This window comes from Chlorocebus sabaeus, chromosome 17 (assembly GCF_047675955.1).
Source record: "Chlorocebus sabaeus isolate Y175 chromosome 17, mChlSab1.0.hap1, whole genome shotgun sequence".
Lineage (NCBI taxonomy): Eukaryota > Metazoa > Chordata > Mammalia > Primates > Cercopithecidae > Chlorocebus > Chlorocebus sabaeus.
The window spans coordinates 41707227-41730065 of NC_132920.1; the positions used below are offsets into that span (position 1 = coordinate 41707227).

Consider the following 22839-nt stretch of genomic DNA (forward strand, 5'->3'; position numbering starts at 1 on the left):
TCCGGGGAGACCCTGGCAAGAGTTGGGGAGTCACTCACCCACAACAAACAGTTAAAAGGAAGAAAGCAGGTCTGGCGATATCAATGCACTTTGATAACAATAAACTCTGCTTTTAATTTATGCTAATGTGTAGGGCTGTGGTGACAGTAAGAACTAAATTACAGAGTGGCTTTCGAGCTGGTAATTATCCCTCCATTTTTCGCTGCTCTGGAAGATGGACACACAATTATGCTCTCTTGCTGTATATTAATACAGATTCTTGACATCTTCAGCAGACCTGGAGCTGTCATCGAGCTTTTTGTCTCCTTTAATTGAAAATTAATGGTTACTGGGTTGCCACGGAAACAGAGGCCACGGACGCCAATGGTGCTCACGTCTCACCGCGGGACTGGCGGCGTCAGGAGTCCGGAATGACCTTGAAAGTTAAAAGAAAAAAAAAAAACTTAAAAAAAGAAGGGGAGAGGAGGACAGGAGGGTGGGGGGTGATGTTCGTGTCAGAGCTGAGAGAGAGACAGAGAAAGAAGTGAAGGAAAGGAGTGAAAGGGGAAGAGGGAGAGAAAAGAGAGGAAAAGAAGAGATTAAAAATCAGAAAGAAGAGAGGAAATTCCAGGAGGTTGGGAGTGTGGATGCTGGTGAGGGGAAATTAAGTTTGTAAGTTTTACCTCTCAGCTTTTGCCTCTTTCCTCTCGTGCTCTTGCTCACTTTCTCTCTCTCTCTCTCCATCTCTCTCTCTTTCTTTCTTTTTTAAAGACCCACTGAAACACTGGGACCTGGGTCTCCACTTCAGATTCCATGATTGTACAAATCTGTTTCAGTCAGAATGTCAGCATCTGCTGAGAGTCCCCATGAGGAGAGACAAAGGCTCCTTTGGTGCCATGAGAGGTGGCAGGCAGAGCAGGGGCAGGGGTGAGGTGTGCCACGTGGGCACTTCTCAGGAGCCAAGTGGGTACTTCTCAGGAGCCAAGTGGGCTGTGCTGTCAGAAGTGGGGGCCGGGGACGGGGCCACTGCATGGGGAGCGGGGAGCTGGGAGCTGCCGCAACATTGCTCCGGCAGACATGGGCAGGTGAGAGGGCTCTGTCTGCTAGGCCTTCAGCTTGAAGACACAACAAAAGAACTCAAAAGAGTCAGAGATGGGGGGAGTATGAAGGGGGAGGGTCCGGGCAAGGTTCAGTTTGCCTGGGAAGATAAGAGATACAGGAGGGCCATTCAGTGAGCCTCTGGGATGGCCAGTGGCTCTGCTTGGGAAAGTGTTTTCCTAGGAGAAGTTAGCAGGCCCAGCATAGAGGCACTGGGGACCCCTGAGTGTTCTAGCAGGGAAGGTGGGCTCTTTCCTCATCAGCCCACCTTCCCAATTCCTCAGCCCAGGGCACGTGCTCTAGAAAAGCAACTCAATTCAACCATTATTGGATGCCTTCAGTGAACCAGCAGCCAAGCTAGACTTTGGGGTCACAAAGACAAATCAGACATAGATCCTGCCTAGAAAGGCTCAAAATCGAACCTGGGAGTAGACAGACATGAACAGACAATTGGAAAGTTAGCGACCCCCTCAAAGATTTCTCTGCAAGGATGTTCATCTCAGTGTTATTTACAATAGCAAAAATCTAGAAATGGATGGATGACCAATAGGTGATGACTAATAAAATGATATGCCTTATGCCCAAAGAGCACTATACAGTCATTTTAAATTATGTTGGAGAAGAATATGTAATAACCTGGGGGAAAAAGTTGTCAATATTTTATTTAACAAAAAAATCAGTTGACAAAATGGTGATGTATTTTATGATTCCACAATCTTGTTTCTAAACTTTTAAAGACGTGTACATTAAACATGTAATAAAGTTACATATATGTGTATGTAAATGTGTGATTGCATGTGAGTGTATATTTGTGAATATGTGCGTGAATGTGTGTGTCCATGTGAGTATGTGTAAATGTGTGTATAAGAGTCAGCTTAAAAAAAACTAGGAGATACACTAAAGTCGTACCATGGTTATCTCTGGGTGGGAAGATTATGGCTGATCTTTATTTCCTTTTTTATGCTTTTCTGCATTTTCCTTTTTTTTTTTTTTTGAGATGGAGTCTCACTCTGTCACCCAGGCTGGAGTGTAGTGGCCGGATCTCAGCTCACTGCAACCTCTCTGCCGCCCAGGTTCCAGCAATTCTCCTGCTCAGCCTCCCGAGTAGCTGGGATTACAGGCACCTGCCACCGCACCTGGCTAATTTTTGTAGCTTTAGCAGAGATGGGGTTTCACTATCTTGCCAGGCTAGTTTTGAACTCCTGACCTCATGATCCACCCGCCTCAGCCTCCCAAAGTGCCGGGATTACAGGCATGAGCCACCATGCCGGCCTGTATTTTCCATTTTTTTAAACAATAAATATACATAACTTTGATTAACAGAACAAAAAGAAAAGAAGAGGTGTCTTTAGAATTCCAGAACCAGGCCCCTAGAGATAAAATCCCCAATAAGGTACTCCTCACACACTTCTGCAGGGACTGGGCCCCCTTGCCCAAGGCTTTCCCCCAGAAATCAGACCCAGCAGAGCTTTTCCCCAATTACCAGAACTCCAGAACCCTATCCTAGGCTCTCATTCCCCTCCCCCCGCAACACCCTCCCCATCCCCAGCCTGCTGGCCATGGTGTCCAGAGATAGGGTGATAGGCTGAGGACACCCAAGCAGGGCTGCAGGGTGGGCCAGGGGAGCAGGCCCTGCAGCCTGGGACATGGATGCCAGGATCTCCTTCTCTTTGTTTCCCAGGTGGACCTTTAAGGTAGCACCACTGCCTTCAGCATCATATTTGGACTCACATGCAGGCCACCAGCTACTCGAGGGCTAGGAAAGGGTCTCTCATTCATTAGGGCCCCAGTTGCTGGTTGGACCTCAGCAACTCTTTGCTAAGTTGAATATCAACAGTGGATATTTATGGAGTAACTACTCATCATTACAACTCTTAAGGTACATATTACTATCTCATTTCACAGACCTGGCAGCTAAGGTCCAGAGAGGCTAACTGACTGGCTCCAAGGCCCATAGATGATCAGTTGCAGAGCTGGAACCCAACCCCAGGGACCATCTGCCTCCAGGTTTGTACTCTCTGTGCCTGTTTCTTCCCTTGCCAGGTCCAGAAACCCCAGGTACAAGTGGAGTCACCCTGAATGGCTAGGGTTTCTGGAATAAACCCCATTCTGGGAAGGTCACCATGAAAATCTGCATCTTTTCATGGTCTTGGCACCCCTGGCCTGCCCGTGGCAGGGCTGGAAGAGTTACCCCTAGTTAAAGCACGAACTTTGGAGAAAGCCTGGCTGGGAGGGGGAAGGGGGGCTCGTAACAAATGCATCCTCTCTGCCTCTCACCAGACACATCCTTAACTCACTCACCTGCCAAATGGGAGCTCTGTTCCATACCCCCAATTCACTTCTCTACCCCTGCCCAGTCTCAGCCTCCAAAATCAGATTTCCACACCCCTTCCCCCAGGAAGCTTTCAGGCAAGTCACTTCAAATTGCCACACTTATTCCTGTACTCTGCCCCAATAACAAATAAAGCTACCCTATGGCATATGTCCTCTGTCCTCCATGGCAGGCCCTAAGCCAAGCACTTCACACGTGTCCACTCCCTCTATCTTCCTGACAAGTTTATAAGGAGGTGCTATGATTTTATCCCACTGAGGCATAGAAAGTTAGCCAGCTTGCCCAATGTGACATAGCAAATCAGTGGCAGAGCCAAAAGGTGACCCCGTGCCATCTGAAACCAGAAGCCACGTTCTTCACTACCACACCAATGGCAATGCAAGGATTTGAGGTTTCACTGGAACTGTGGTGCACTGGATGACCTGGAAATCAGTAGCCCATTTGGCTGGACTCTTGTGACGTGTCAATGATGAGGCAGGTTGCGGCAATGGTCTTTCCCCAGAACAGAGGATCTTGCATGTGTAGACAGGCGGAAACAGGCTCACCTCCTCTCTGGAGGTAGACTGCATCTGCTTCATTGACCTGGGAGCCTCTCAGGGTAAGGTCAATTCTGTTCTCACTGGTCCTGCCATCCACACTCAGGACATGAGGGAGGGTTCCGGGGTGGGGGGTCGGGGGCGACTGGCTGCTCCACTGGCTGGTAGACCGGCTATAGGGACAGGTGTAGGGGAAGGGTCCCACGTAAGGGCCATCTGCGCCTCTACCCTGTCCCTGGCTAAGCCCAAGACCCAGAGGAGGCCTGACTTTCTCTTCCCTCCACCTCCCTTCACCCCTCTACCCGCCCTTCTCCACCTCTCCCCTGTCCTTCCCTCCACCTCCCTCTACCCCCCTACCTGCCCTTCTCCACCTCTCCCCTGTCCTTCCCTCCACCTCCCCACCTCACCCCTGCCCACTTCCCTCCCCACCCACTTTCCCAGAGCCAGAACAAACAAGAAGACAAACCCAGCCGAGGTAGCAGCGGTGGCAGCGAGGGGAGCAGGGAACTTGCCTTCATTTCCCCGGCTTCCCTGATCCCGACCTTAATCCCCGCTCAGCATCCTGTCAGCCGGGTTGTTCTCAAGCTGACATTGCTGCAGGCGCCTTCTCGGCAGCCTTTCCTCAGATCTGCCTCCTCCGGGGACTTCTAAAGAGGAGCCTGAGGTTTCTCTGTTACAGCCGGCTTCACTCACTGCCCTCAAGCAAAGCCTGGGCTCCCAGGGGGCTGCAGGGAGAGGGGGCTGAGTGGGGGCAGTGCCAGTCCTGATGTTTCAGAGGAAGAGAGGAGAATGGAGGTGGCTGGACCCCAGAGGCTTCCACAGTGGGGGTCAGGCCTGGAGCAGGAGCCCAGCCATTGCTGTGGGTCTACTCAAAGCAGGGAAGGACTTGCTCAGGTGTGCAGGCCTGAGAAACTTAGGGGAAACTGAGACTGGAGCCCAGGGAATTCAGGCTGGTGCTAGTTCTGGCTGTGGAGGAAGCTGAAGGGTTTGCAAGTTTCTGAGCCTGCAGGGAGATCACAGCTCAGAGTGGGTTTGGAGAGAGGGGCAGCTGGAGCCTGCACTGAGTGTGTGTGAAAGAAAACACAGACATACACATTCATCAGTGGACGTGCTGAACACCTGCTGGGTCCTGGGAGCCAGACGGGAAGAGCAGCCTGGTGAGAGGGATGCGGGTAAGCTCCGCAACAGACGTCCCGATCGAGACGTCCTCGATCTGCTGTGGGGTCGCTGTGTGGCCTCAGACGGGCCACTTGGCTTTTCTGAAGCCCATTTTTCTCATCTATAAGATGTGTGGTGGGAAGGGGGAGGTAATCAGGAAAAACGTGCTTGCAGGATCAATGTGAAGTTTAGAGTCAGCGTGTGCAGAGCACCTGGGGTTAAGGATGATTTTTACCATTCATGTCACTGTCCGCAGGGACATTAGAGTCTGGAGCTTTGTCTGGGTTTTCATAAGCGGAACTTTGTGTGGAGGGGAGTCGCAGGAGGGCACGGGTGTGTGCAAGTGAGCAAGTGAATGTCCCTGTGGGGGTCTGGACAGGACCCCCATGAAGCTGCTGTGAGTCCTTACATCTGAAATCAGGCTCAGCCCGCAGCCTGAACAAACATCTGGGACCGTAGGTCTGGCCAGTTCTGCCGTCCCAAAACACCCCCACCCTCCAGTTGTGACACACCCATTCTGCCAAGGGGATAGGGATATAAGAGGCTCCTGGAAGCCCAGGAAAGGTGCTCCTTAAGCTCCCCTACGTCTTTCAGCCCCCTCTCTGGGGACTCCCTCAGAGTCATAAGTGCTCCAGGGACTGAATTGGAAGGGAGTGCCTGAGACCTCGGGGGCTCAGCTTCTTGGGAGAGAGCTCAGGGTGCAAGCTGGGTGGGCTTTGTGAGAGTTGGTAGGGTCCCAAAGGCAGAGGGGTTGAGTGAGTGGCAGAGAGCGTGCCTCTCCATCCACCTCTCCATTCCAGAGTGGGAGGGAGGGAGGGAGTCCTGGAGAGGGGGCTATAAAGCAGGATCTGGATTCAGTCCCTCTACCTCCCCAATCAGGCCTCTCCCTGGATCAGTAAAGAAACAGAAGCACCAGCTCTTCCTGTTGCCAGGGTTGAGGTAGCTGGGTGGCCTTAGGCAAGTCACTAAACCTCTCTGACCCTTGCTCTCCCCATCAGTAAAATGGGAATAGTATTGCCTGTCGGTGTTGCAGTGCAGTAAAAAACAAAGCAGTATGTGCAAAGCACTGAAAACAATGCCTGGCATGTGGTAAATGCTCCAAGGTGTGCACAACATTCCAGCTGACACAAAGTTTTGACTTGGGTTGTGGCGGGTATGTCTGTACGAGCATTACTTGGTAATAAGAAATAGAATGTTGACAGCGTTTTAGGTTCCAAAAATGGATATGAATGTCAAAAAGTCAAAGCAGCCAGGTAAAAATGTCATGTAACAGCCAGGCATGGTGGCATGCACCTGTAGTCCCAGCTACTCGGAAGGCTGAGGCAGGAGAATCACTTGAGCCCAGGAATTCGAGGCTGCAGTGCGCTATGATTTGATTGTGCCACTGCACTCCAGCCTGGGCCACATAGCAAGACCCTGTCTCTAAAAAACAAAAACACAAAGCAAAACAAAAAGTGTCATGTAACAGCTTGGCACATATAGGTATTGGTAAATTATATTTTCCTTCTTCTCTTTCTCTCTCCCTTCCTTCGGACCAAATGAATTTTATCATTCTCTAACCAAATCATTCTCACTCTTTAGGGGAAGTCAAATTCCCTCCTGACCTAACCATAATGCTTGCATCTCATCTTTGTGTGTTGGGGCAGGGGGGTTGCCTCCAGGGCCCACATAGGGCGCTGTTGTCTCCCAGTCTTTGGGAAACCACCAGTCTGAGAACTCTCAGGAACTTGCTAACCATGCTGATTCCTGGCCCCCCAACCTGCTGAATCAATGCCAGGAAAGGAGCCTGGGGATCCGCATTTAATAAGCTCCCTTGTGAATCTCTCACCCACTAAATTTGAAAACTGCCTCCTTAGCACTTTTTCTCTTTTGCCCTTGGCCCATATGTGCTCTTGTTGTCAGACCATGTTTAAAGTCCTTGTCTTGGGAAGGTGGCTGCTTCACCCCCCAGCCAGGAGATTCCTGTGGGATGCTCCCTGCAAGAATCCTGAGGTCACTGGGCAGGATTCTGCCCTGCACCTTAGTCCCATGGCACCTATATATATTCATCCCCTACAGTCTGCAGGAGTTGGGGGCTTCCGCGCCATTTTCCATAGTGGATGCTATATTCCTCAAAGGTCGGAACCTTTGGGTCCCCCCAGCAGGTGACCTGGGGTACAACCAGGACTCCATGTCAAACAAAGACATTGTCTCCCTGCCCTGGCGTTCAAACAGACAGGCTCAGGTCGGGGCAGGTGTCCTTCCAGCTTCCCAAGAGCCTCCCTGCACTGGCGGTTGGGGAGCAGGGCAGCCTTCTGCTGCTTCTTCCTTCCCTGGTTTGTCACCCAAAGGTGTCACACAAAGGCTCACCTTAGTGTTTAGGAAAGGGTGGGGAAGGGGACACTTCTCAGACCTCTGATGACTCACCTTTCCCCAAATTCCAACCCCCACACCCTTATAACTACTCCCATCCACCTTAGAATGAGTGAGGGTGACCAGAACTTTACCAAGGGAGGCACCCTTGGGAGGAGGAGGCAGCGGGGTGTGTGAGGCTTTTCTGGACTCAGAGGCCTGAGTGTGAAGTTCTGGCTCCTCATCAGCCAGTTGCACAGACCATGGCAAGCCCTCCTCCAGTTCTCTCATCTGGGAAGCAGCCATTAAAAGTTGTGAGGCCTGAGAGAGACCACGGGGATGAAAGTGCTAAGTGAACATGAGGTATGGATCTTTTTTTTCTTCTTTTATAGCATTTTGCATCCTCCCCCAACAGGTGCAGGCTACCTAGGAAGCCCCTGTCCAACTGCCTCCTCTCTGGGAGTCCCAGCCTCAAGCTCTCTGGCTCTTAAAACAAGCCCATCTGTTTGGGAGGTTTCAGAGGCAGCTGGGAGGGGCCCCCAACCACCCCAGCCCATTCCAAATAGGTAGAGTGGGAGAACCCCGTTCTGAGGCAGCCTCTAGCCATGATGTCCACCCCGGGGGCGTCAGGGGAGGTGAGGAGAGGAGGCACCAGGGGAAGAGGACTGTGGGAGCCAGATCCCGAAACTCCTATGGGCGTGAGACCAGAAACCCAAACCCTGCCCCCCACCTCCCCACCCCTTAAGCCACCGTCCGGAAAAAATAAACTATTTCCTGCAACCAGCTCCGAAACAAAGTCTGTGAATGCACAGTGACACATGTTACATAAATAGAAGCCACAGAGGGGAAAAGCCTGTTTTCTCTTTCATTATTTATCACTCTCTAACCATCTCCAGCTGGGTGAGTAAACAGGCGCATTGGCCCATAATGAGGAACAGACTGCTGCCGTGGGGCTGCCAGAGGGGCGCGTGTGTGTATGAGCGTGAGAGTGTGTGGATGTGTCTGTCTGTCTGCCCCTGAGAGGGAAGCGTGGGAGCCTGAAAAGGCAGAAGGCTTGTGGGGGCACCAGATTCCAGAGGACAAGGGGGGAGCCACCTGGTGCCCCCCTGGGGTGGGACAGAGCCAGTCTGCTGCCTCCTCACCATGAGGGTTGGTGGGGGAACTGGTGAGCTGGGCGGAGGAGTCAGAGGGGAGAGACTGTGTGGGTGGGAGAGGATGTGAGATGTACGAGCCAAGTGCCAAGTGCGAGACTGCAAATGTGCCGGGTCTCTGAGCGTGACCTCCGCAGGGTGGCCTCTGGGAGTGAGGCGGGGGCAGGAGGGCATGTGAAGGGGTGTGACTGTAGGGGGTGTGTAGGGCTGTAAGACTGGGAACCTAAAGGAGTGGGTGTGTGATGACCTCGCCATGCGTGTGTATGCATGTGTATGTGTGCGTGCGGGGGGACCATGGGAGTGTCGGATCCTGAAAGTGTATATGGGAATGTGTGATTTGTGTGACTACGGGAATGTGTGTTGATATCTGTGTCACTATGGCAGTATGGCCTGTGCATGTGAGATTTTATGGCTGTAGGTGGCGTTTTGGGTTGAATTGTGCTCCTCCTCAAAAAAGATATATTGAAGTCCTAACCCCAGCACCTCTGAAAATGATTTTATTTGGAACCAGTATCACTGCAGATGTAATCAGTTAGGATGAGTCCCTACTGGAATAGAGTGGCCCTCATGCAATATGACTAGTGTCCATATAAGATGTCCATGTGAAGACACAGAGACATGGAGGCAGAGGCTGAAGTGATGCTCCTCCAAACCAAAGAATACCTGGGGCTACCAGAAGCCAGCAAAAGCAAGGAAAGGCCATTCCCCACAAGTCTCAGAAAGAACCTTGCTTTTGGACTTCTAGTCTCCAAAACTGTGATACAATAAATTCCCGTTGTTTTAAGCTACCCAGTGTGTGATACTTTGTTGTGGAAACTAATAGAGGTATGTATGAACGTGTTGTGCATATGAATATGTTGTGCGAGCTTGAGAGTGCATGAAAAAATGTGAGAAACCAGCTGGGCGCGGTGGCTCACACCTGTAATCCTAGCACTTTGGGAGGCCAAGGCGGGCGGATCACCTGAGGTCAGGAGTTCTAGACCAGCCTGGCCAACATAGTGAAACCCCGTCTCTACTAAAAATACAAAAATTAGCTGGGTATGGTGGTGCATGGTTTTAATCCCAGCTACTTGGGAGGCTGAGGCAGGAGAATCGCTGGAACCAGGGAGGCAGAGGTTGCAGTGAGCTGAGATCATGCCGCTGCACTCCAGCCTGGGTGACAGAGCCAGACTCCATCTCAAAAAAAAAAAAAAAGTGAGAAACCATGAGAGTGTGCATGCATGTGAGTATGAGATGGTGGTAGTGAAGATGGAGGTGACTATGGGAGTGTGAAAACGTGTGAGACAGGGAATGTGTGAAGTGTCTGTGTGTATATTTGTATGTGCCAGAACACACATGCTCAGTACCTACAAATCATCATCCTGGAAAGGGACTCAGCATCTGTCCTTCACATCTGATTGCCTCTACCCACCCTCCCTGACCTTGGGCAGCCCTACCTGAGGCCAGGTAAGCCTGGAGGAGGGCTACCCACAGCCTGCCCACAGGACACAGGATGCAGGCTTGCTCCTCAGGGACCCAGATGAGGCCAGGCATTGAAGGCTGCAGCCAGTGAGGTACAGGGTCAAAATCTTTGTTTGTGGAGCTGGGCATTATTGCCTGAAGTCTGATTTCTATTTTTTGTTTGTTTGTTTTTTGAGACAGAGTCTTGCTCTGTTGCCCAGGCTGAAATGATATGGTGAGATCTTGGTTCATGACAACCTTCCCCTCCTGAGCTCAAGTGATTTTCCTCCCTCAGCCTCCTGAGGGACTACAAGCACATGCCATCACGCCTGGCTAATTTTTGTATTTTTTGTAGAGAAGGGGTCTCATGGCCAGGCATGGTGGCTCATACCTGTAATCCTAGCACTTTGGGAAGCTGAAGCAAGAGGATCACCTGAGGTCAGAAGTTCAAGACCAGCCTGACCAACATGAAACACCTATCTACAAAACACCTGTCTCTACAAAAATACAAAAATTAGCCAGGCATGATGGTGGGTGCCTGTAATCCCAGCTAGTTGGAAGGCTGAGACAGGAGAATCGCTTGAGCCCAGGAGGTGGAGGTTGCAGTGAGCCATCATCACACCATTGCACTCCAGCCTGGGCGACAGAGTGACACTCCATCTAAAAAAAAAGAGAGAAAGAAGGGGTCTCGTTATGTTGCCCAGGCTGGTCTCAACCCTCCTGCCTTGGCCTCCCAAAGTGCTGGGATTACAGATATGAGCCACCACGCCCAGCCCTGATTTCTTTCTAGTTGCTATGCTGGTATCCCCAGTCCTGCATAGGGAGACAGGCCTAGGCTCAGAGAGTCTTGAAGCTACACTGGGTTCCTAGACACCATGCTGATCAGCCCCATTCCTGGAGACCACTGGATGTCACAGAACCAGCTGGAAACTTAGCCTCCCAGGCCATGTTCAGACCAGCCTGTCCCTCTGCTGGCTTAGCCTCTGTCTTCCAACCAGGAGACACCATAATTGTTCAATTACTCAACAAAGCACATGTTCCAAGGCCCATGTCTTAGCATACTCAAAGGTGTCCCAGAGAGGCTTTGCAATGAAACTTCAGACAAGCCACTTCTCTCTGAGCCTCAGTTTCCTCTCTGAAGAGTGTACAACCACCCTTGCCCTGTCTACCCTCATAGAATTCTTGTCAGGATTAAGGGGCTCAATGGACGTGAACTTGCCTTATAAAGAAACGCCTTATAAGATGCCTCCCACAGACCTATAGGGTCAGTATTATCTCCAGTATCAGCTTCCCACTGTCTCTTCCCTTAGCTCTGTAATGCTTTGATTTAATTCAGGAGTCTGCAAACTGTGGCTCACAGACCAAATCCTGCCTGGTTTTGTATGGTCTGTTAGCTAAGTGGTTTTCACAGATGAACATTAGTGGTCGATTTGATAATAGGGAGCATTAACTTTGAACCCCAACCAAGCAAAATGTTATCCCCTTCCCCCAAATTTCATTCTTCTTATTATTAGACCTGTATTACCAAAAAAAAAAAAAGTACCCAATTATTATTGTCATTGTAATTTCATCAATAAAAATTTTGTGGAAATTTGTTTTCTCTCTTGTCACACAAATCCCTGCATAATATTCTCAATTTTGCCTCATAGCCTGCAGAGCTTAAAATACAGCAAAAGTTTGCTGGTCTTTGCCTCCACTGCCCAACTCTGCCCCTGTCACATAAAAACAGCCACAGATGATACATAAGCAAATGAGTGTGGCTGTGCTCCAACACAACTTTATTTCCAGAAACAAGTGTTAAGCGGGATTTGGCCATCATCTGTCAACCCCTGAAGTAGAACACTGTAAGCCCTTGGCCATTTTGATGGGTTTGGAGAAGGGCAAGTCAATCCTTAGTCAAGTCCAAATAAGCTAAGTGTTGGCTTGAACAATTCACTGGACTGAATTGGGCTGGATGTGAGTCTGAAGCTGATGGGACTCCCTCCAAGGACTCTAAGAATAAAGCCCACCCAGAAAAAGGCAGAGTGAAGCAATGGGAGAACCCAAGAGCATCGTTTTAAGTCCCTGGATCACACATCATCTGCAGTGAGTCCTGCTCCCTTGACTTTCCGGTGCAAAAGCCAGTCAATTTTCATTGTTATTTAAGCCCATTTGAAGTGGATTTTCTGATGTTTGCACTGATACAAGAGCACAAAAGAAGAGTGTCTAATCCAGCCTGGGGCATTCAGGGGAGACTTCCAAGAAGAGGTGCCATCTGAGCTGGGTCTTAGCAGTGAAAGCATATGGGAGAAAAGATATTCCAAGCAGAGGACATAGTCTGAGATGAAGCCCAGCTACATGAAAGAGCACAGAACATGCCACAAGTCCCAGATGGCAGAGCTGGGAGTGGCCAGGGATAGAACCAGAGGTTCAAGAAAGGATACCTTCTACCCTGTGCACCCAGCCAAGGTGCATGAATTTTGAATGCGTCTTAAGCAGGGCATGACAAGTTCAGGCTGGAATTTTATTTATTTAATTTTTATTAAAGATGGGGTTCAAGCAATCCATCTGCCTCAGCCTCCCAAAGTGCTGAGATTACAGGCATGAGCTACCACACCAGCCTGGGCTGGCATGTTAGATAGAACTTTTTCACCACTGTGGAGGATGCACTGAAGGGAGGCTCCAGAAGAGGACAAAGCTGGAAGTGGGGAGGCCAGCTAGGAAGCTATTGGAATACTCCAGATGGGAGATGACGAGGGTCCTGCCCTGACCAATAGTAGGGGGAGTGGAGGTAAAGAGGAGGGAATGACTCTGAGAAATGCCTTGGAAGCCACAGGACATGTTGACTGGATATGAAGAGGAAGGGATAAGGAGAACCAAGGGATGATTCTAGTTTCTAGAGTGACTGGGTAGATTATGCTGCCACCAATGTGGAGAAAATGCAGAGGTGGAGCATGTTATGGATACAGAAGATGGCTTGGGCTGGGGACATGTTGACTGTGCCATCCCTGGAGGCCCACAGACATGGGCATGGGATCCAGGTTCCACACGGGATAGTGGTGGGAACCACCATCTCACGGGTGGTAGATAAAACCATGAGAGTAGATGGGCTTGTCCAAGAGCACAGATGATGAGGAGAGCAGTGGAGCAATGCCCAGTGCTTCAGACAGGACAGTGGGAGATGAGATGAGCCCACAGAGACTCATGAAAAGGAAAAGTTAAGCAGGAGAACAGTAGGGCAGAGTGTGGCAGGCACTGGCGCCCTGCCCATCTCTCTCAGTGTTCGCCTCTAAAGGTAAAAGCCTGCTTACTGCCAACACCTGCTCTTTGCCTGAGGGTTTTTTCCTGGCCGTGGAAACACCCTTGGCTCCAACCCAGAGCAGGCCGGAAGTGCTGGAGAGTGAATGCACCTAGAAGGAGGCCACAGCCCATGATGAAGGGAGGTTGATGGATGAGTACCCTAGGGCCTGCGCCCGTGGGTTGGCTTGTGTGCGGTGTGCATCACGCATACTCAAGTCCCCAGTGGGACTGCACTCCTCTTGCTGACAGTGGGATAACACTCCCTTTATTGGCTGCCTTCCCTCATTCTCCCTGCCCTGCCCCCCCCACTGGTATTTCTGGGACCACCTCCCAAATAAACCACTTATGCTTGAATCACTGTCAGAGTCTGCTTCAGGGAGAACCTAAACTAAGACAAAGGTGTCATGAAAACCAAACAAATAGAAAACATGAAGGTGTTCTCACCAGGTAACTTTTGTCACTGGAGGGATCAGGTCTGTCCTGCCCCAAGGGGCCCACCTCCACTCTCATAAAAGAGGCAGGCCGATTTCTTGTCTGGTCCGAAGGTTCTCAGCAGGGGACTTTCCACATTCCCTGGCTGAGCAAACTCCAACATCAAGAAATCCTTTTGTAGTCCCAGTTACTCAGAGGCTAAGGCAGGAGGATCTCTTGAGCCCAGGAATTCGAGGCTGCAGCGAGCTATGGTCACGTCACTGCACTCCAGCCTGGGTGTCAAAGTGAGATCCTGACTCTAAAATAAAACAGAAAAAATAAATCCTTTCCTATCTCTCACCTCATTCCTTCGGTTTTTGCAGGAGCTGCTGTGTACTGCAAATGCTCAGAAAGATTCCTCAGCCCCAAGCCCACCCTCTCCTTGTACCCCTGATTCAGTCCTCTTCTTTTCCAGCACTCCAGGTGGCTTTCACTTCTTTCTATTCATCATATCTCCAGCCCTGTAAGTGTTCTCTGCTTCTTTCTGCCTGCAATCCAAAGACTGGCCATGACTGCTGGCCAGTGTCCCACAGGGAGACGGGGGCTAGGTGGGCTGGAAATATTCCCAGTGTACTCCTGACCCACCCTGCTCCCCACCTCCTACCTCTCAAGGCAGGAGGCCAAGGGGAATTGCCTTGAACCAGACTTCTTGAGAGGTAAAGGGCCCTCAAGAAGCCATATACTAGAGCAATGAGGTGATCACTCTGGTGTGTAACAAGCCAGGGTATGAAGGCAGGTGCTGTACTTACATAATTGTGGAACTGTGTATGAATTTCAACCTTTCTGAGCTTTAGTCTTGTCATTTATAGAATGAAGATAATAATAGTATCAACCTGATTTAGGCTGGGTTCCCACAGAAGCAGCCCCTGAGACACTATTCCATTGCAAATGGTTGATTTAGGAGGTAAAGGAAATACCAGTAGAAAAGTGGGGAAGTAAGACAAGGAAAGGAGGCAACAAAGTATATGTTACCAAGCCAGCTACAGGATGGGCTCGGTCCCACAGAAGAAACCCTGGAAGTATGCACAGCACACATGACTCAGAGTTATTCCACAAGTGAAGTGAAGGAGTAGGGGTATTTATATACCAATTCCCATCAGTTATGGGTAGAGGGCTCCTCCAGGAAGTGCTAGTTCCCTGGCACTTCTGACCTCCCACACAGTGGAAAAGTGGGCTCTAATGCCCAAAGGAAACCCTTAGGCTAGGAAAGGCAGCCATTAGTGATTGGAAGCCTTAGGGGTGAAAAGTCACAGTGCACCAGACAGGGCACCAACAAGTATCTGTTGCATCATCTTAGAGGACTGTTGGGAGGTGAAATGAGGTCATGTGTGGAACGCGCTTAGCACAGTGCCTGATGCATGGGTGGTTCTTCTTTAAGCAAGACCCAGCTTCAGTTTGCCTTCAGCTGCCTGGCTCCAGGGACTTCCTGCTGCCTAACAACATTGAGAGAGGTCCTGGGGGCTGGAGAGTCATGGGTTAAGAGGAGAGGGTACTAGAGGAGACCCTAGGGGACATGGTGAAGACCAGAAAGCAGAGGGGGTACGGGAGAACCAGGAAGGAGGTAGGGCCTGGGGCCCAGGCCTCGCATAGAATTACAAGGATCAGGAAGTGTGTGAGCCCCACTCCATGGACCCAGCCAGATGCCACACACAATAAGGGATGTATAAAGACTCTCTTACCTTCCCTTATTTCTACTCTACATTCATTGCCTTTGATATTTGGAGCACTGCTTTCTCTTAAAAAAAAATAGGACTGTTGTGGGAATCAGAGATACATGTTAAAAGTGCCTGGTGAACAGTTGATGCTCAACAGACGGCAGCTATTTTCAATGTGAGTCTACCTGGGCTTTAACTCTCCTCCTCCATATCCCACCTCACCCTCCAGGGCCAGCAGCTGAGACCCCAAGCCCCAGGTCTTCCAGGTTCCATGGGGAAGGAATGCATCCTCTGCTAAGAACAGAGTTCTGAAGGCATCCTAAGCCAACAAGCAGAAAGGGAGCCAGCGGAGAGATAAGAAGAATGGGGAGCACAGCCCTCTGAGAAAAGGGGATGGCTCTGAGGAAGTGAGAGTCTTCCTTGTCCCATTTTCTACCTAAGTTCCCCCCTTAACCCCAGCCAGCTCTTTCCTTGCAATCAGTGAAGACGCAGTTATTACATATGTCCTACAACATGCAGCTGATAACTGCAGGACACCAACTTGCCCTAAAGTGTTAGGCTATTTTTGTTTTTTAAACTTTGCTCTAAAGTATCAAATCATAATCAAATCAATATGCAAGTACTGTGCAGCTACCTTGCAAAAGAAATTAAGCTGGGTACAATGAGAAATCCCCAAATGACTGAAACTGTAGGTCCCTAAACTAAGGAGTTTATTATCTAGTTGGAGAAATGAGGCATAAAATGGCTAACAGTTAACAAACAATAGGGTTTGTTAAAAGTTACTGGGAGCTTATTCAATAAGTTAGCTAACAACACATTGTAACATCAATGACACATGAGTGCTAAAGAGCACCTGGAAAGAGGCAGAAGTGGGCTGGGGTAATCAAGAAAGAGTAACAGTAGCTATACAGTATCCAATGCCTAAACTGAGAAGAATCCTACATGAGCCATATGCATCCTCACCACCTCTCTGCCGGACTGTCATCTTTCTTCCCATCTTGCAGTTGAATAAACTGAGGTCAAGCCCCTTGCTTCAGGATTTTGGGCTAAAAAAGTGACAGAATTGAGACTTAAATCCAAAAGTCTTCAAGTGGATGGAAGATGTGGGATAGCTCCTAAAAGATAAGGAAGAGCCGGACGAGGTGGCTTGCACCTGCAATCCCAGCACTTTGGGAGGCTGAGGCTGAGTCCAGGAGTTTGAGACAAACCTGCGCAACAGAGAGACCCCTTCTCTACCTAGGTGTAGTAGCTCACACCTGTGGTCACAGTTAATAGGAAGGCTGAGGTGGGAGGATCACTTGAGCCCAGGAGGTTGATCACAGTGAGCTGTGATTGCACCACTGCACTCCAGCCTGGGCAACAGAGTGGAGGCCCCGTCTCCAAAAAAAAAAAAAAAAAAAAAGATGAGGAAGAACTGAATGAAGAGAAAAGGAATTCTTTCCTCTGTGCCCACTCCTGGGGCTTCTGCTACCCTCATGCATCCTCCACCCCAACCCCACCCCCATGGGTGGGGTGCATGAGGGAGGGATAAGGCACTGGGTCTGCTCTCTTGGCCCCTCCCAGTATGTTCTGCTCTCTTCCTGCACAGAAATCCTTCCATGTAGGGATCTCATTTGACCTAAAGATGCTGTGTTCCAATTAGTGGAAAATCGCTCACTGTTTGTCAAGTTATCGTTTATTTCCTGATTTTTTTTTTTTTTTTTTTTTTTTTTTTTTTTGAGATGGAGTCTTGCTCTGTCGCCTGGGCTGGAGTGCAGTGGCCGGATCTCAGCTCACTGCAAGCTCCGCCTCCCGGGTTTATGCCATTCTCCTACCTCAGCCTCCCGAGTAGCTGGGACTACAGGTGCCCACCACCTCTCCCAGCTAGTTTTTTGTAATTTTTAGTAAAGATGGGGTTTCACCGTGTTAGCCAGGATGGTCTCGATCTCCTGACCTCGTGATCCGCCTGTCTCGGCCTCCCAAAGTGCTGGGATTACAGGCTTGAGCCACCGCGCCCTGCCTATTTCCTGATCTTTAATGACTGATTTTCGACGAATCAGCCCAAAGTCCCATGACCACCACCCTTTGGACAAGGCCTGAGTCTCTGAATCCCTAAAAGTCCCAAAAGGAACTGCAAACATCTCCAAGGGCCCAGGCGCCTGGTCAGCCTGGCACCTAGAAGGACAAGCCAGCCTCACCCCAGTCCTGGGGGCCCTCTCCTCCACAGCCCCCGGCACAGCTACCCACACTACCATGGTCATCTACTTGGGGCAATATGGTAAACTGATAAGCCTCCCCCACAGGTAGGAGCCCCGCTTAAAACCGAGGAAGCCTAGAGAGTGCCTTGAAGGTTCCTGGCACAGTTCATTAAGATGTCAACCCCTAATGAAATATTTCTCTCTTTAAATCATCATTGATCTTCGGGAAGAGGAGCCTTTGTGGAAAAGGAAAAGGCTGTCCCTCTCCTATTCCTCCCTCACCTCCAATCAGCAGAGATGCTAGGTCTTTCCCAGTCAGAAAGATCGGGAAGCAGGGAATGGACGAACAGTGGAGAGATGGGAAAGGCAAAAGATTCCGGAGTAGAGGAACCACAGCAGGGAAGGAGAGGCACAGTGGGAAGGGAGGTCACAGAAGGAAGCCTACCATAGCAATGAGACCATAATACCCAAACACCCACTACAATCGAACTGTCCCATCAGTGGGAGGCTGGGTAACAAAACAAGACGGGGCACACTGATATGGTAGAATCCTCTCCAGTGGCCTCTTAAGTAAGTGACCTAGAGACACACACAACACATGCAACGAACATGTAGACATTCATCTCAGCAGAATGAAGTTCAGCAAAACACAAGTAAAAACAAGGAGCAGGCTACCTTTCATTTAAAATTTTAATTGCTTGATATTTGACTATGCCACAAAAATGAATCAAAATAAATAACTAAAACAAAAGAAAATTTTGAGATACCCAAGCAATACCAAAGCAGTAAGAGTAGAAAACTTACTTGGGCAGGCCAGCTTCAGGAAACCACAAGGGAAGGATGGAGAATGGGAAAGAAGAGAGTCATGGAAAAGGCCTATATTAGCAATGATTTTTACATGTTTCATTTTTAAGCATAAAATGTATAGCTCAATTAATGTTTACAAAGTGAACATATGTATGTAACCAACTCCCAAATTCAAAAAGACCCCCAGAAATCCCCTTGTGCCCCTCCGTCACACCTCCACCTAAAATAGCCATGCTCCTGAGTTTTAATGTCATAAATTCATTGGATTGGGTTTTGAATTTCATATCAATGGAATCAAACTGTGTTTTCTTTTGCATCTGGCTTTTATGCTCAACATTATATTTGTGAGATTCCTCCATGTTGTTGTATGTGGCAATGGTTTGCTCATTCTCATTGCCAAGTACTAGCCCACGGATGAGAAGACCATGGTTTAGTCACCTATTCCACTGTTGACGGCTATTGTGAATAGTGAGCACATTCGAATAGATGGCATAGCATTCTGGTGTATGCCTTTTGGTGAACATATGTACATATGCATTTTTATTGGCATATACTTAGGAGCGGAGTGGAGTGGAGTTACTGCATTATGCTGATAAAATGGGTTTTATTTTTGTTTTTTGTTTTGTCTTGTTTTTTGAGATGGAGTTTCACTCTTGTTGCCCAAGCTGGAGTGCAATGGTGCCATCTCAGCTCACTGCAACTTCCGCCTCCCAGGTTCCAGTGATTCTCCTGCCTCAGCCTCCCGAGTAGCTGGGATTACAGGCATGTGCCACCATGCCTGGCTAATTCTGTATTTTTAGTAGAGATGGTTTCTCCATGTTGGTCAGGCTAGTCTCGAATTCCCAACCTCAGGTGATCCACCCGCCTGCCTCAGCCTCCCAAAGTGCTGGGATTACAGGCGTAAGCCCCCGCTCCTAGCCTATGCTGATGAAGTTTTATTTCTCAATAACTAAAAAATAGTTTTTGGCCAGGTGTAGTGGCTCACACCTGTAATTCCAGTACTTTGGGAGGCCAAGGCAGGCAGATCACTTGAGGTCAGGAGTTCGAGACCAGCCTGGCCAACATGGCAAAACCTCATCTCTACTAAAAATACAAAAATTAGCAGGGCATGGTGGCATGAGCTTGTTGTCCCAGCTACTCGGGAGGCTGAGGCAGGAGAATTGCTTCAACTCGGAAGGCGGAGGTTGCAGTGAGCTTAGATCACACCATTGCACTCCAGCCTGGGCGACAGAGTGAGACTCTGTCTCAATAATAATAATAAAATAAATATAAAATATCTGGGCTTAGGTTTGTTGGGACCCTGGGAATGAAGCAAATGTTTCTAGATGTACACACCACTACCACCCCAACCTACTCCTGAGTACCAGGCCTGCTGCTAGGAACAAGCTCATGTATCAGCCCACTTCACCTCCACAATAGGATGGCAGCTGACCTTGGGAAACGGCATCTGCTTCAGAGCAGGAGACCTGGGAGCAAGTCCTTGCCACACTACTTCCTAGTTCTGTGACCTGAACAAGTCATTTGACCTCTCTCAGCTTCACCTGGAGAAGAGTCACCATTGCTGGGGTGATAAGCTGAACAGCACGTTATTCGACTGCCTGGCAAGCATTTAATAAGTGGCAACTCATGATTTGCAGCTTTGTGAGGTCAACATTCCTCATCCTGGAGCTCATCAAAGGGAAAATAAGTAATTATGGAAAGCATGTGAGGAACACATTACCAGGCTAGACGTTTTGCCCATCCTCCTTCCCAACCACCCAAGGAGGCCTCCTAACCTCCCAATTGATGAGTGAGAAAACTGAGATTCAAACATCATGTAACTTGCCTCGGTCACACACTGGTTAAGTGACAGAGGCTGAAGTTCAACCCAAGGCTGCCTGACTCTAGCCCCTGTGCTCTTAACTATGGCCCCCATGGAGGGGCCAAGCCATGAGCCTTGGTTCCTGCCACCGCCAAAGCACCTGCACCTGCCCTGAGTCCTGTGAAGGAACAAGGACAGAAAGGGGACCCTCCTGCCTGCTCCCAGTCACTCCCACTTTGGAGCCAAGGGCTACTCTTTTCAACCTTCTTAACGAAGCTCTTGCACCAGGAAGAAGGGCTTTGGACTGGCTTCTTTGATTGGGGGCATTTGTGCTGTATCTTTCTTTGGGGAGGCTTTATCTTCCTCCCTAAAATGCCTTTTAGGTGAAGACAAGACAGGGTCTTTTGATGCCTTGAGCCCCCACTGTAGCTCACAGGGAGCTGGGAACTGAACTGGCCTGGAGATGAGGGGTAAACTGAACTGAAAGTGAAGGATTTCCCAGGGCAATCCCTCTGGCCAAGTGAGCCCATGTGTGAGGTACAAGGGCTGCTGCAGGAAGGAGATGGGAAAAGCATTCAGTGAACCAGCCAGAAACGGGCTGGAGAAGTCCCTCAGAGGTCACCTTATTCCATGCCCCCCTACAGAAATTCTCTCTTTTGTCTCCAAAGCCCCTAGTTCTCACCCCACCCTCAGCCTTTGCTGCAAGAAGGATGGGAAGGAGAACTGAGGACATAGTCACTGGCCCAACTGGTCTGACACAAGGACCTGCCACTCCAGGCTTGGCCTGGGGCTGTCCACACACCATGACTTCCACCAGAGCTGGCCCTCAACAGAAGGTAAATCAGATCAAGGGCTTTCTTTCTCCCGGAATATCCTTCCCCTCAGCTAATCCACAAGCAGGCAGTGCCACTTCAGAGACCACCATGAGCTTCTTTCTTGTCCTCATTGAAGTGGCTCTAGTTGGAATCTGGCTCATCACTGACCAGCAGCTGTGTAAGCCCAGGCAAGTGACTTGATCTCTTTGTGCCTCAGTTTCCTCTTCTATAAAATGGAGATAATAGAAATATCTCCCTCCTGGGGTTACTGTGAAGATTAAATGGCTGGTGGGTGGTATGACTCAGATGTTAGCTTTTATTTTATTCTTATGGCTATGGTTATCTCAGTTGCCACACTGGAAATGACACCGAGATATCCACATAAATGGCACTTAGAGTCTTCCCTGCACAATTTCACACCTAGAAATCTAAAATGCTCCAGCAAGACCTAAGTATGCCTGTCACACTTGCCCAACAGGGCAAATACATAAAATGTGGACCCATGCAGGTGTCAATAACATTACAGAAAAGGGACAGAAGTGATGAAAAACAACCCAAGAGGGTGCCTCCTCTCTGACATCCCCTTTCCTTTCAAGGCCCACTGGAAGGGCCAAGAAATTCCCTCCCCCCAGGCAACTAAGCATCAATCCTTCCAGCTCCCACTCCACAAGGGCTCACATACTATGCCTGCCCCTTGTCCACCCGCCTGAGGATATAGGACCAGGGAAGGCTTCAGGACCAGGGGAGGCTTCAAGAGCCATTGTCTTCCTGCCCTGATCCCACAGCAGGATCCTCCCTTAGTCATGGGGACCTGGTATCACTGAGCTGGGTTGGGGTACTTCATGAGGACTCCTGAGGCCTCCTTCACTTCTCCCCACCCCCAACACACGCAGAGAGATGGGAGATGTTGCCGGCGTGTGTGGGGCGGGAAGGTGGGACGGGTATTCAGATTTCCATGGGACTCTGAGTGGTGCGTCTGCTACCAACACAGCCCTGCCCCTTGGGCCGTGGGCATTTCCTTACCCAGAACTCCCCCTCCCAAGCCAAACACACCATCGCCACCACCACCACAACCCCTCCAGTCCCCCTGGGCAAAAGCGATGTTCAGAGACGCGGAGTTTTGTTTACAATCTAATTTGTCCTCAACTTTGTACTTCACTTTGCCCGCACGGCTCTGGCCTTGGGCCCCTTCTTCACTGGTTCGCAGAGCACTATACGGGAAATTCCCTTTCCGCAGAGGGAGGCAGTGCGCGCCTGGGGGTGACCGTTCACAAAGCCCTGAAAGGGCCTCCCCACCCCCCACCCTCGGCTCAGAAAGCCCACCCTCAGCCCCCACGCAGTGGGGAGCAGGAGGGAGGCCAGGCAGGGCCCGAGCCTGACGCTGGCTCCGTCTCTGGGCCCCCGGCCACTCCCCGCGCCGAGCGCAGCCCGCCGGGAACCAGTGAACCGTGTGGGAGCAGGACTTGGCCGTACCTCCAGACTCCAGGGGATGGCCGGGGTTTGCAAGCGCGCCATAGGATGAGTCCGAGGCCAGGGTGAATCCCTGGGGTCCCTCCACCTACCATCTTTTTCAGATCTGCCGCCCCACGTCTTCTCCCCACGTTCCCATTTTTCCTCCCCTAAAGTTTGGTGCACGTGGTCTTCTCTAGCTCTCAGCCGGCTGCCAGGCGGGGTGAAAGTTGCTGCACCTGCTTTAGGCGAATTATGGTAGCACTAGAAGTTGGTCTCCCCTCCCTCCGCCGCTTGCTCTCTCGCTCCCTCCTCCCTCGCGCTCCGCGCGCTCCCTCCTTCCCTCTCCACCCCCCTCCT

The 22839-nt window shown here is 50.1% G+C and overlaps 1 long non-coding RNA gene across 1 annotated transcript; it reads right to left on the minus strand.

Moving 5' to 3' along the window:
- Nucleotides 1-84: 84 nt before the first annotated feature.
- Nucleotides 85-22776, minus strand: LOC140708884 (uncharacterized). The gene is made up of 2 exons (XR_012089156.1): nt 22504-22776; nt 85-415 (listed from the first exon to the last, which is right to left on the minus strand). It is a non-coding gene; the product is annotated as an uncharacterized lncRNA (long non-coding RNA).
- Nucleotides 22777-22839: the final 63 nt, after the last annotated feature.